We start from the raw sequence: 13,575 nt of genomic DNA on the forward strand, positions 1-13,575 counted from the left end.
ACTGAGTGTCTGACTTCCCACCATAGCTAAAATAAATATTTTCCCCATTTGTTCTCCTTCCTTCAAAAACCATTGAATTTCTTCTGTGGTCTACAGCAGTGATTTTTAACTCTGACTGGACATTAAAATACCCTGAGCCAAGATGTCCTTCAATAGGTAAATGGATAAACAAACTGTGATATATCTATATGTTGAAATTTTATTCTTCAATAAAAATAAATGAGCTCCGTGAAAAGATATGGAAGAATCTTAAATGCATAGTGGTAAGTGAAAGAAGCCAATCTGTTAAGGCTATGCTCTGTATGATTCCAACTAGGGTATTCATGTGAAAAGGCAAACCCGTGGAGACAGTAGAAAAATCGGCAGTCTCCAGGGGGTGGTTGGAGGAAAGAAGGGATGAGTAGGTGGGACACAGGGGACCTTTAAGGCAGTGAAACTATTCTGTATAATACTATAATGGTGGATACATATCATTTTTTTAAATAAGGCACATTGGAGACTTTGGCGGAGATAAGCTCAACTTTATTGGTGCTATGGGATTTATAGTTTTCTCAGTAGACAAAAACTGATACTATAGCTGCAAGTATCCAGACCTCTTCTTGCAGAGATTAAATGGAATAAGAAGTTGGGTAGGACTTTAAATTCATCAGGCTTTAAATTCTTTCATATGAATAAATTATTTCAATTTTAAACGTAAAATTTCTTTGGACTGCTTTTTTCATATCTTCCTGTGAATTAATAATGGAAGGGATTTATATTCAAATATGGAGCATATCTTAGTTGTTATTTTATCACTAGTAAACTTAAACTCATTTAATCTTATTGCAGAAACTGATGAACTATAATGACATGAACTGACATAATTTGGGTTGGGAAATAGTAAAGGGTATTACATTGGATTGAGCAACACTTGGAGTTAATTTGACTGATACATTAAAATAGTTTTAGGATGGGTTGTGCAGCTTTTTGTGGGATATATCTTACCCATCATCAGATCAAAGATAGTCCAAAAAGGAGCCATTGGTATTTTGGTTGGAGCCTTTTGGTTATGGCAGTGGGATAATTCTGAGAAAAATGCTGATGTGCTCACCTGAGAGGGAAAATCACATCCTAGGTAGATCATAAGTCAAATGATCAAGTCCTATAGCTGAGATTGAAGAAGTCCTCGGAGGTTGACAATGGCCACTCCTTTCTTTAGCAAGTCTGCCCTAGAAAGGAGGTTCCTAGGATGGGCTGTCCATTAGAATCACCTGAGGAGCTTTAGATAGTACCAGTGCCTTGGTAACACCCAGGCTAATTAAAGAAGAATACCTTGGATGAGACCTAACATCACAGAGAAGTAGACATGACATTATTTAGTGAATTTGGAAGAACACATTGAATGTATGCAGATCACCCACTGCTTCCTGTCCTCTGAGTACAGAGAACTATATTATCTACGCCTTCTTCTTCAGGATCAGGTACTCGTGGGTGAGACCTGCAGAATTCCTCTCAGGTTTGTGACTGGGTATGTAAATCTGACAAATTTAGGATAAGTTATTAGAAGATTGCCCTTCTCCAACTTAGATTTGATCACTAATTAAAGCTGACAATTTGATCTCTGTTATGCTTCCAAGGTTGTCTCTCCATTGGTTCCAAACTAGGCACCCAATTTATTAGCTCTGTACAGTCCTAACTGATATGTCCGTGAAGCACTTAGGAACCAGAGGACTCTCAAAGAACCCAGTTGCAAAGAATACAGCTAATTTCATATGTGCTAGGTTTATAAGTAGCCTCCCTCCTGTTCTTTTGTTATTCTCTCTTTCTTACACTTGAATTCTCTCTCCTAGTTATTTCTCTCAGGCTGTGTGCTGCACATTGGCTTCATCCTTTCTCTTTAGATAGACAAGCTTGTCGATGAGTCTCTTTGTAGCTCATGGTGACTCTAGGTTTCTATGACACCGGTTTAAACACCAACTGAACAATACCTTATAACTCAAAGAATCAATACCCACAAACTAAGTCCCTGAATCAGAAAACATAAATTTCCAAGAGAAACAATAAGATTAGGTTATTTTGGAATATATGCCCATTTTTGTTCCCATCAATTGTGTTTGCAGGGAAGTCACAGGTGCATAAGAGGGCAGTTCAACCGTTTATCAGAGCCTGGGTCTGGGGATGCTTCTCAGAGAAGTGTTGGCTGGGAAGGCATCCCATAGTATACCTACAGAATCACCAGCTTTCTTCTATTTCTATATTTATTCCAGGTCTTCTAAGTAACCTTCAAAGAGCCATTGAAACCTTTCATCCCACAATTGCAAAACTACAAAAATTCTCATTGTAAAAATAAATGAGATAATTGTATGCACCATTTTGAGAATTTTAGGAAAAGCTCATTTCATTGTATATTTAGGTAGTTCAATTGTATATATGAAAATTCAGGTGAAATAGGAGTAGTTGTTTAAACTTCAAAAGTTGTTACTATTTTTAAAAACATAGAATGATTATTGCAGGCAATACGACCTTGGGAAAGATAATCACAATCATTTTATTTCAATAATGATTATTTTTAGACACTAATTATTGCTCCATAACACTTATTTTTAAAAAATTCTTTAACGTGTGTATTAACTGCACTCTTGAATATTTGATTTTGTTTAAAAATAGTCTCGACTGAATTTTACCTCTCTCATGAACTATATAAAAATTGATTTTTGCTTCTCAAGAAAAGGGTTGAAAATGTAGCTTGTTAAGAAAGGACTGTTTCATTTTGTTTCCTTCCCCATGTTCTCTTGCATTGTTTGATTCTTTTCATCTAGTTGTACTTTAATGTTGTAGGGCTTGAAAATTTCCTAGGGAAATGAAAGTGCCTGTTTTGGTTTCCCCTTTTATTAACCAATCATTGATTAGAAGCAGTACTTTTTATAGTTGAAAAAGCACTGGACAGAACTTCGGAAGACCTGTATTTGATTCTACCCCTCTGACTAATGAACTGTATGACTTTGGGTTGGTGACGGTATTTCTGAACCTCATCTGTTTTCTGAAACTCCTCACAGTTTTCTCATCTGTGAAAGGAATTACAATATATTTTCTTTAATTACCCTTCTAGCTCTGATATACTCTTCTATGAATGGCTCTGTGGCATGATTCTTGTTTCACAGTTATTATGGCAAACAATTACATGACCAGAGAATTACATTTAAAAATGTCTGTGAAACACCATCAGAGGCTCACTGTCAATGAGAGACACTTGTACTACAAGAACTTTGCAGAGAATCCTAAAAAAATGCTAGTAAATCTTGATTTATTCACATGCATGAACATTTTCTCCTGATCCAAATGGTCTCTGAATTTGCCTGAAGAATGAAATGCTATGGTGGTAAAGGCGGGGAGTGTGCCCAGAAACAAAAGATATGAGATTTGAAACTTGTGCAAAGAGTAGGCTCTTTTCTGAGAATCTGAAAGTAAGTCCACCAAATCCAAATTTAGGAATGCTTCATGGTTGGGGTCCATTCCCAGTTTTGTTCATTCATCCTGTTATCTTTAATGTTTGCTTTGAGTCATGGGCATATGGATGAAGGGGGCACACAAAACAGAGGTCCAGGCTCTGAACTGGTATGACATCACTCCCATTGCCTTCTAGGGGTCAAAGAAAGCCACAGGACCAAGCCTTGTGGAGAAATAAGCTTCATCTCTTAAGGGGAGGAGCTGCGAAGTATTGAGGTTATTTTTGAAATCTATACATCCTTAAGTTTTGATAAAATTAGCATATGATATATACCTTACAGAGTTTTCATGAGCATACAGTGCCTGTTTCAGTGCCTGACAAAGAGTAGCCACCCAACAGATATCTCTTTATCAGCTTCATAATTATTGTTAAATATCTTACCTGTGTTTAGGTCATCAGGATAACCAAATTCTGTTACTTTTACTCCTATTTTGCGCTTCTTCTCTATCTTCTCAACAACGCCTGTTGCTACTGACTGAATTGTGACTCCCCCCACATCACTTCTCACCATGTTTATTGAAATAACCTCTTAAATACTAAGCAACTAGCTAGCTATCTCTTTTGAGGAACTATAAACTCCATGAGGGCAGGACCCTGACTTTCTGATTTATAGTTGCATATTTATTTCCTGATACAGTACATTCTCACAGATGTTCCACAAATGTTTGCTGAGTGTATGAATAGAAGATTAAACTCTGCATACAAATAGTTTTAGAAAAATCAAAATCTTGTTACTCTGTTTCTTTATATTCCTCCAATGGCTCGCCACAGTGTTCAAAATAAAATTTAAGTTTCTTAGTTTAATCTACAAGGCTCTCCATGATCTGACCCCTGCCTCTGAAACTTCATCTATCACTCTTCTGGTACATGTAACCTATCTTCCAGAAGTTTTCTGACTCAATTATTATTTACTGAAAGATGTCCTTTTCCCTTGGAATAGCCAGATGTCCCTTATTTAACTGGAGAAACTCCTAACTGTCTTTAAGGCTTAGGTCAGTAATTTCCTTCTCTAGGACATCCTCTTTGAAGTTCCAACATTAGCCAAATGTTACTCTTTTTATCTCTTAGCATACTGTGCATAACCATGTCACAAGAATTATCAACCTACAAATCAGATGCTACGTTTTTCATCTCCATATGACCTGCAAGCATCTAGCATATAGTAGATGTTTCATAATTACTATTTGAATGAACACAGGCAGGATAGCAGGTATGGAGGAAGTGTAGCTTTAAAATTCATTGCCAGGAATTTGATGGAGTATCCCACTTAAGCCTGGAGATGTATATTTCTTCTATTATTAAAGTCTCATTCGAGTTTTCCCCCACTAAATGGACTAAATTGACTTTCTTTGTTGTTAAAATAACTCTTGGTAGTAAGCCTGGTGTTACTCTATCCCCAAATGACTATTGTCCTAACCTTTTTTTGCACTAAAGCTTGACTTCATTTCTTTTTGACTGGTGGATTATGTTTTATTCCTGAACAATTTCAAAAGACTTTGACTACCCCAAATAAATCTATGTTTGTATGATGCCAAACGATTCATTTGGTAGTGGCTAAATTACTTTGGCATCTTGAGCACAGAGCCAGTCTCAGCTTCTTCAATAATAATAATGATATTTTGTTAGTATAAGTGCCTCCAGGAAAAAAGAGAAATCCAGCATCGATTTGATAAGACTAATGTTTAAGTGGATCCTGCAGCATTTGCTCTTCAATGGAAAGAAAAATGATAGTTGTACAAAGCAGCTCGTGAATCCTGTGTGTGCCATTGGTGCATCAGTTAAAGTTGCCCCAGGCCACTTTTTACTTACTCTTCCTTGATTTACTGTCTTTCTTAAAGTGGAATACAAATGCATTCTAAACAATTTTAGGTCACCTAGGGCTTTTCCATTTTTCCCAGCTATAGGCCAAATTTCTAAATTCTTAACTATTTAGAGGAAGAATAACAAAAAAGCACATAATTTAGTAAAGAAAAATACAGCAGAACATCAAAAATAATCTACAATATGTGAGTAAGCACATTTCCCCATTTCTTAAGATTAAACTAAAGCTAATCCTTTCATAAATACACTTGATAATTTCAAAAGACGAGTGAACTTCTTTTGGGAAAATTTTTATCTTTTATTTTTCTTGGTAATGTTACCTAAGATTGAGCATGTGCTTTCATTGTGTATTAATTCCTCTCCTTACTGCACTAAATAATAACTGACATACTTAAAATGCAACTTAGGATGAGTAGAGGTTTTCTTGATGAAAACTCACATCCTCTTTATTCAGGTGAGAAAACTGAGGCCCAAGGAAAGCATGTGACTAGGACAAGGTCATACAACTGTGGACAAAGAATGCCACCTGTCATTTCAGTAAAAAAAGGATGTTGCAGCCATAAAGCCATCAGCCACTGCAGCTGCCCCTGACGATGTACCCTGAGGGAAATTCAGGATGGAGAAAAGCAGGATAATGGTCCTAGATAGTTAAGGTACATATCAAGGGAATAATTTCAATAAGCTTAGAATCTTGCATCTTCCCATATATAGAAAAGCACTAAAATCATTAACCTTGATCATTAATCTGTTTTTGTGATTAATAGTAATCTTTTGATGTTTGACTACTTTCTTTTTTTTCATCATAAACTCCTATGTATCCTGGCTTCTCTGTACCTCTTTGGAACAATCCCTCACAGCTATCTGAGAGGCAGTATCCTGGGCTTAAGTCCTCAGTAAGTTTGCAAAATAAAATATAATTCTCAACTTTTGGGTTGTACTTTTTTATTTTCAGTCGACAAAGCTATTTAATTCAAGAACTAAACCAGGTATTAAGACTTCAGTCTCTTTCTATTCTTCCACTACATCAATATATTTTTTATTCTACTTGTTCTTTCGGTGTTATCTTTCTGAATTCTTATGAATTAATTATTTTAAAGATAGCTATACAGTTTAAAAGCAATGAGAAATTTAGCTTAATGAAATTAGTTTTAAGAAGGATTTGTTTATAATGCAAGACAATTATTATCCAGTCCTAATTTTAAAAAGCTCTCTTTTTGACAGTATTTTACATAAAAAAAAATTAATATTTAATTAATGTTGCTATGAAGATTGTAAGTCTTATTGAGAGGTTATTTTGGGATATACTCTATAGGCAAGACATATTTTGGAAGTAAAATGTATAATCTATTTTTAATTTGTATTGAATTTTATTTTTACTTGATGCATTAGGAATCGCTTGGGAGTATTTATTCTAAAGCGTTGTTCTGGATCTGCTTACAACTTCTTATTACGTTGCACTCAGTATCTAAAACAAAATAAATCTATATACTGAAACCAGATATATTTATGATCAATCCAACTTTGCAGTTCTGGTTAGATCAATATTCATGCAGTCAAGATACAAATATGTCTGTATAGTATTAAATAATGGCTGAGTTCCTTTCCTTTTAAATTAAATCATTTGTACACATGTTGAAGTGCTATAATGTATATGAATTCCATACAGTTTGCAGTTTGCTATATTTGTAAATACATGAAAAGAACTTGCAAAGTTTTATTTACAAAATTATGGTCTAGATGAACAAGAATGCAAATATTCTTGTATATTTCAAGATAAAAAGGGCATATAGGTAAGTATTTATATGTGTATTTATTTTACGATCTTGTTCATTTAATATCACCTAATTTTACTTTTAAATGTGTATCAACCTCTTTTAAGATGTCATTGTCAAAGAGCAATTTCTCATGGTTCAAAGCATTTCACAGCTCTTACTAATTAGACTTTTGTAACAACACTATGAGGAGTAGGTATTATAATTTTTATTAGGGAAGAACTAAAAAGGCACAAATACTTTTAAAAACATGTATTTTCCCAGCTAGTTTTATTGTCAAAATAAGTGGGACGAGTCTCAGGTTTCTTGAGTTTTTGTTTTACTACAGGTCATGCTAAAACCTTATTTCTTTCTCTAGTGAAAACAGAGAACTGTGTTTAGATTAACTTTGATAGCTACACATTCTCAAATGAACTGTTTATTAATTAAGAGCGAAATGATAACTAGCATTTTGAGTGTGTGTATGAATGTGTGTGCTGATTTGGGAAAGGAAAATCATGATAATAAGAAAGTGAGAATGTTTCTGGAAGAGCATTAAGAGTGTTTTCTGTGATTGCTATTAGCCTGACCTTGGGAGAAAAAGAAAGAAATGACCAAGAAAAGATCTCTGGACAAATGGCGAGGAAGCACTGAGGAAGAAACCAGCTTAAAACAGTATCGTTGAATCAGTCAAATAACTATTCAGTTGTAAGTAACAGAAACCCAGTTCAATCTGGCTTAAGCAAGAATAATTCTTATTACAAAACATCCCAGAGACAGATCTAGTTTCAGGCCAGCTAAATCCAGGGTTTTGACCCTTCTGATGTCATCAAGATTTTGCTCTACAACCTCTCAGCTCTGTTCTTGGTGGTGTTTTACAGCCTGCCACTTAGGAGTGAGATCTGTAAAAGAGGTATACATTTAGGCGTCATCACTGGATCAGTGATGATTGTATCCCTGAGAAAGGATGAAATCACCCAGGAGAGGGTCCTAGAGTGAGAAGAGAAGAGGACCTTGAAGAGAATCCTGGAAAATACTAGCATTTCAGGATGAGGCAAAATAGCCCAATAAAAAGACTGAGAAAGAATCTCCTGAAAATAAATAATACTAGGAACACAGAGGCCATGGGAAAGGTTGAATGTGCCATAGATATACATTTTCTGGCTATTTGATTTACAACAATTTCTTTTATTTCCAGAAATAGTCTCTATACTCAGGTATGGCCACCAGGATTATATAACTTGACTTCTGGCCACAGCTGAATGCCTTAGTGGGTCCAATTGAGCCAAGCTGGCCCTGTCAGGTTCTTGTTTCTAATAAACTGAAATTTAGAACTGAGAGACACAGATACCACTTATGCCATGCTGAGTCAAAGCAAACAAGTAAAACAAATTAAGTAAAAATAAAGCCAGGGACAAGTTGGGAAGTAGAAGAGTTTAAAGAGTCTCAGCAGGGAAAGAAGCATCTATTGGAGAAGGTTGAGGAAGGAAAAGCATAGGGACTGGGAAAGTTTTGGTTTTGTTTTGTTTTTAAGGTGTAAAAGACTTGAGTATGTTTTAATATATTTGCTTCCCCATTCTCATCAGATGAACTTGCTTCCTGAATCACAGAGAAAATAGAACTCAGTAGATAGAAAATTCCTCAATTCCTTGCCACCAATGCTGGAACTATCAGCATCTTCGTTCATTCCTTTGTTCTTCTTTGCATCGTGTCACAAAGGAAAAAGGTGCCTGTTGGGTAATTTACCCCACTCTAATATTATAAGCAGATCCCCAAATTAAATAACCTAATATGTAGGGGTCACTTTATAGCAAGATTAATGAAATGAAGTCCAAGCCTGCACAGCAACCATCCTAAATTCCAGGGGTCTGTCTGCAAGGTCCAAATCCAATTTGTTCTGGCTATCGTTTGGTACCATCTTATAGCTGCTCTCTACTCTGGCTTAAATATGCATGAAGATGATTCTAGGACCTGAATCTGGCTGTGACTTCCAGGACAGCACTTGCAATTCTAATATTCCTAGTCATCTGGCCCTTGAGAGACCCGGACTGAAAAATAATTGAAAACATAAAAATCTGCAGGGCCTGCAGTTTACCTGCCTGACTCCAACCACCTTCTATATACTTCTCTTTCCCCCAGGAAACAAAAGCTTTGATCTGCTTCAGTTTGAGAAGGGGAGCTGGATGGAGGACAGGAGCCGACTGCCAGGTTCCACTGTATGGCAAGTTTTTCCTGTTTTCTCAAGCATATTCTCTAGGATTATTGTATTCTCAATGCCAAGCACACGGCTCAGTACATAGTAGTATCTCAATACAATTTTGCAGAATATGTGAAAGAATGGATAAATGAAGGAACAGGTGGATAATTTATGCCAGTTTGGGAGAGGGCAGGATCCAGAGTACAAGAGGAAGGACACATTTTCAGGAAGAGGAACTTGTTTTTTCTGCTGAAACCTTTCTGTTCTGCAGGGAAAGGAACAATAGGGATTCTGCCTCACACACTACAGAAAATCAGATAATAGGTATTTGATGTTCTTTTAAATTCTAAGAATAGTGTTCTGTGTGAATAAAGAATTACAATAATTGGGAATATCTTTCAATGTTTACTTCTAATTTTCATTTCCAAGTGAATTAATTGAAATAGTCTGACACAATTTTCTTATTTTGGAACAACCAACATTATTAAAATAAGTTATGATTTTAACAGCTGCAAGTTTTAAACTAAGCATGACTATTAAAGCAATAATCTTGGGTTTGAAAACAAAGTGGCTTATTTACATTGCTACAATTAAAATGTGGCTCTGTTTGATCAACACCTTTGGGTTTGTTTTTTTTTTTTAGAAAAAATACGTATACACAGGCTTTTAAAATGCTAGTGTTCACTTTCTGCAACTTTCTTCTTTAAATCAGGCAGAGAACAATTCTTATTCCCTAATTCTCTTGGAAAATTAATCTAAGCCAGGCAGAAGCAACTATCTAGAAATGGGCTTTATTTTATTGTATGTCTAATAGGTTACCCTGGTCCTGAATTTTTTCATATTGTCTGGTTTTATCTCATTATTAAACCATCCTGCAGCACTGTATCTGTTTGATAGGCCCTTTCTGATGAATAAAAAAGCAAACTCCTTAAAGATCTCTTTTCAAATTGCAAAGTGTTGGAGACCCTTTAGAATATAGGGAAGTAGATAAAAAGAAGTGTAATTTTGTTACTGTAATTGCACTTGGCCTCCGCTTAGAGCAGAAACCAAAGTTATAGTGGGTAATACAGTTTCTGTGGGGCACCTGTCAGGGATAGTTTACAGTGATGGTTGATTCTGTGCCAACTTGACCGAGCTAAGCTATGTCCACATAGCTGGTAAAACATTATTTCTAGTTATGTCTGTGAGGGTGTTTCCAGAAAAGATTAGCAATCTATTCTGGAATAGATTAGCAAGAAGGTCCTCCTCGCCCATATGGGAGAGAATCATCAATTCCTTGTGGGTCTAAAAAACAAAAGGGCAAGGTGGAAGAAAGGCAAGTTCTCTTTCCTCTCTTCTTGAGCTCCCCTCAGACGTCAGAGCTCCTTTTACTCAAGCTTATGGTCTCAGACTAAGAGTTACACTATTTGCTCTGCTGGTTCCTGGCCCTTTAGACTCAGACTGAATTACACCACCAGCTCTCCTTGTTCTCCAGTTTATAGACGGCAGACTGTGTGACTTTTTGGCCTCCATAGCAGCCTAAGCCATCCTATAATAAATCTCCTATATATGTATAAGAGATGATTATAATTAATATAATAATAATTATATTATTATATATAATAATCTCATATGTATATACATATATATATATCCCATTGGTTCTGTTTCACCCTAATACATTTACATTTATCTTAGAGAAACAAGATTGAGATAAGAAAAGACATTTGTAATTTTAAAAATTAATAGTATTTAATATAACTTGAAGTGGGGCTTTACTCTTGCCCTAAATTCAGCCTGTGTTGCTGTGATTATAATTGGTGCTGTCCACCAATGTTTCTGGTTCTCCTTCCAGACACAGGGCAGGCTTGTATGTCCTAGCCTTCTGGATGACAGGCATGGACATATGACTTCCTTTGGCAAATGAAGTGTGAGCAGAAGTGACATGTGTCACCTGAGAGTAGAAGCCTTTGAGAACTGAGATATCGTTTGTTGTGTTCTTTTCTTCCTGTTGTGGCAAACTACAACATTTCAGGAGGTGGACTCTCCAGCAGCCTACAACCCTAAAAGAGGATGAAGTAGAGCAAAACCTCCCTGCTCACCCAAGACAGACAAGCAGCGTGAGTGAAATAAACTTTTGTTTTAAATAACTCTGATTTGGAGATTCATTTAAAAAAGAAGAAACTAGCTATTTTTACTAATATAGGAATTGATCATAAGTAGTAGGAGTCCTCCATAAAAACTAAAAAGTAATACATGATGTTGGCTTAGCAGCTGGTGGTTAAGAAGGCGATCAATGTTATGTGGTGACAATTCATGTTATCCTGTGGGAAAATATTTGGTAAATCTGTCTCCTGAGGAAACTTGGGAGGCAAATCATGTACACACAGAACTCTCAGCTTGAGGGGAAGAAGTCAGAAAACAGAATGCCAATGTATATATTGGTTGTTGTTGATTGCATTTGCCCAGGAATTGCAGAAAGACATGAGCTCAAAAAAGAATTTGTTGGCTCTGCAAGTAATAAATAACAGGACTAGATATCCCAGAAACTTAGAGCTTTAAAATAATGGCAGAGACAGGTATTTTTAGACCCTCAACAGTGAAGATAGAATTGAAAAATGCTTTAAGCAACAAAGATATATATATATATATATATATATATATATATATATAAACTCCATCTTACCACATGTGTCAGATGGCTAAAGTCCAAAACACTGACAACATCAAATGCTGGTGAGCATATGGAGTAACAGAAACTCTCATTCATTTCTGGTGGGAATGCAAAATGGTACAGCCACTTTGGGAGACAGTTTGACAATTTCTTAAATTAGTCTTACCATATGATTCATCAATTCTGCTTCTATGTATGTACGTACCAAAAGGAGATGAAACCTTATGTTCACACAAAAACCTGCACATGAATATTTATGGCAGTTTTCTCATAATTGCCAAAAATTGGAAGCAACCAAGATGTCCTTCAGCTATACACCTTAAACTTGTACAGTGATGTATGTCAATTATTCTCAATAAAACTGGAAAAAAAGATGTCCATCAATAGGTGAGTGGATGAACAAACCGTGGTACATCCATACAATGAGATATTATTCAATGATAAAAAGAAATGAACTATTAAGCCAGAAAAAGACATCGAGAATCCTTAGATGTATTTTGCTAAGTGAACGAAGCCAGTCTAAAAAGGCTACATACTGTATGATTCCAACTATACAACATTCTGGATAAAGCAAAACTATGGAGACGGTAAAAAAACGATGGTTTCTAGGGTCAGTGAACCCCACTTCCCCCACACACACCTGAAAGTAGACTGGATACTAAGATGTGGAAACAGCACAAACAATCATTTCATTTTGACTGGAACTTTCTGTTGATATTTGAGTAGCACTGAAGAAGGATGAGGTACAGCAATTGGCTTATTTTTCATTCTCAGCATGGCAAAGGAAATACTAGCTGAAACGAGAATGAGAATCTAAGGGTTTGGTACAAATAATTTGCATACTTATGAGTTCTAATTCTATGTAAACTTTGGGGATCTTCAGGTAAATATTTACCTTCTTATTACTCTATTGTTTTTGAGAACAAATAGTTACCTTTTGGAATGTGTATTGGGTGTGTGTATGTGTGTGTGTGTACTTAAGTGCATTTGACCCAGAGCTGCACAACTGTAAAATTAAGAAGTCTGTGCAAACCACACTTATAAGAAACCTGGAATGAAAACAGACTTGGGTAACCAGAGTATAAGTAGACATTTCAGTACTGCAGTATGGTGGGAAGAACCTGGGCTTGGAGGTCAGGCAGATTGAGATCTAATTCAGGCTTTACTGCTAGGGCCCTTGAGAAATTTTTGTTAACCTCTATGAGTTTTAATTTGCAGGTGGGATTAATGATCCCCATAGGATTACCGTGATCATTAAATGAGATGATACATGCAAAGGGCTTGGCTCATAGTAGAAGCTCAGTAAATGTTAACTAGTTTCATTATGCTGATATATAGAAACCATTGAATAAATAGTGAGTCAAATAAGAAAGTAAATCTAGAGAGACACGACCTTGGTCTGGGCACCATAGAGATCTTGGTCTAAGCTCCATATAGATCCTTTCGTACAAATAAGTAAGCTTTTCTTTAAATTCAGTCTCAAATATTTACTGAGCAATTACTTTAAGTCCTATATTAGACTAAGCTATATGAATTTTAAAATATATAAACCTTTTCTTCAAGATGCTTAGAATGGAGTTCAGAGAGTGATTATTTATATATCCAAGACAAACACAGCAAACATTGTCAAAAAGTGAATGCTAATTGGCAAGTGAGGCAAGATTAC

Source organism: Balaenoptera physalus, assembly GCF_965194825.1.
Source record: "Balaenoptera physalus genome assembly, chromosome: 13".
Classification (NCBI taxonomy): Eukaryota; Metazoa; Chordata; class Mammalia; order Artiodactyla; family Balaenopteridae; genus Balaenoptera; species Balaenoptera physalus.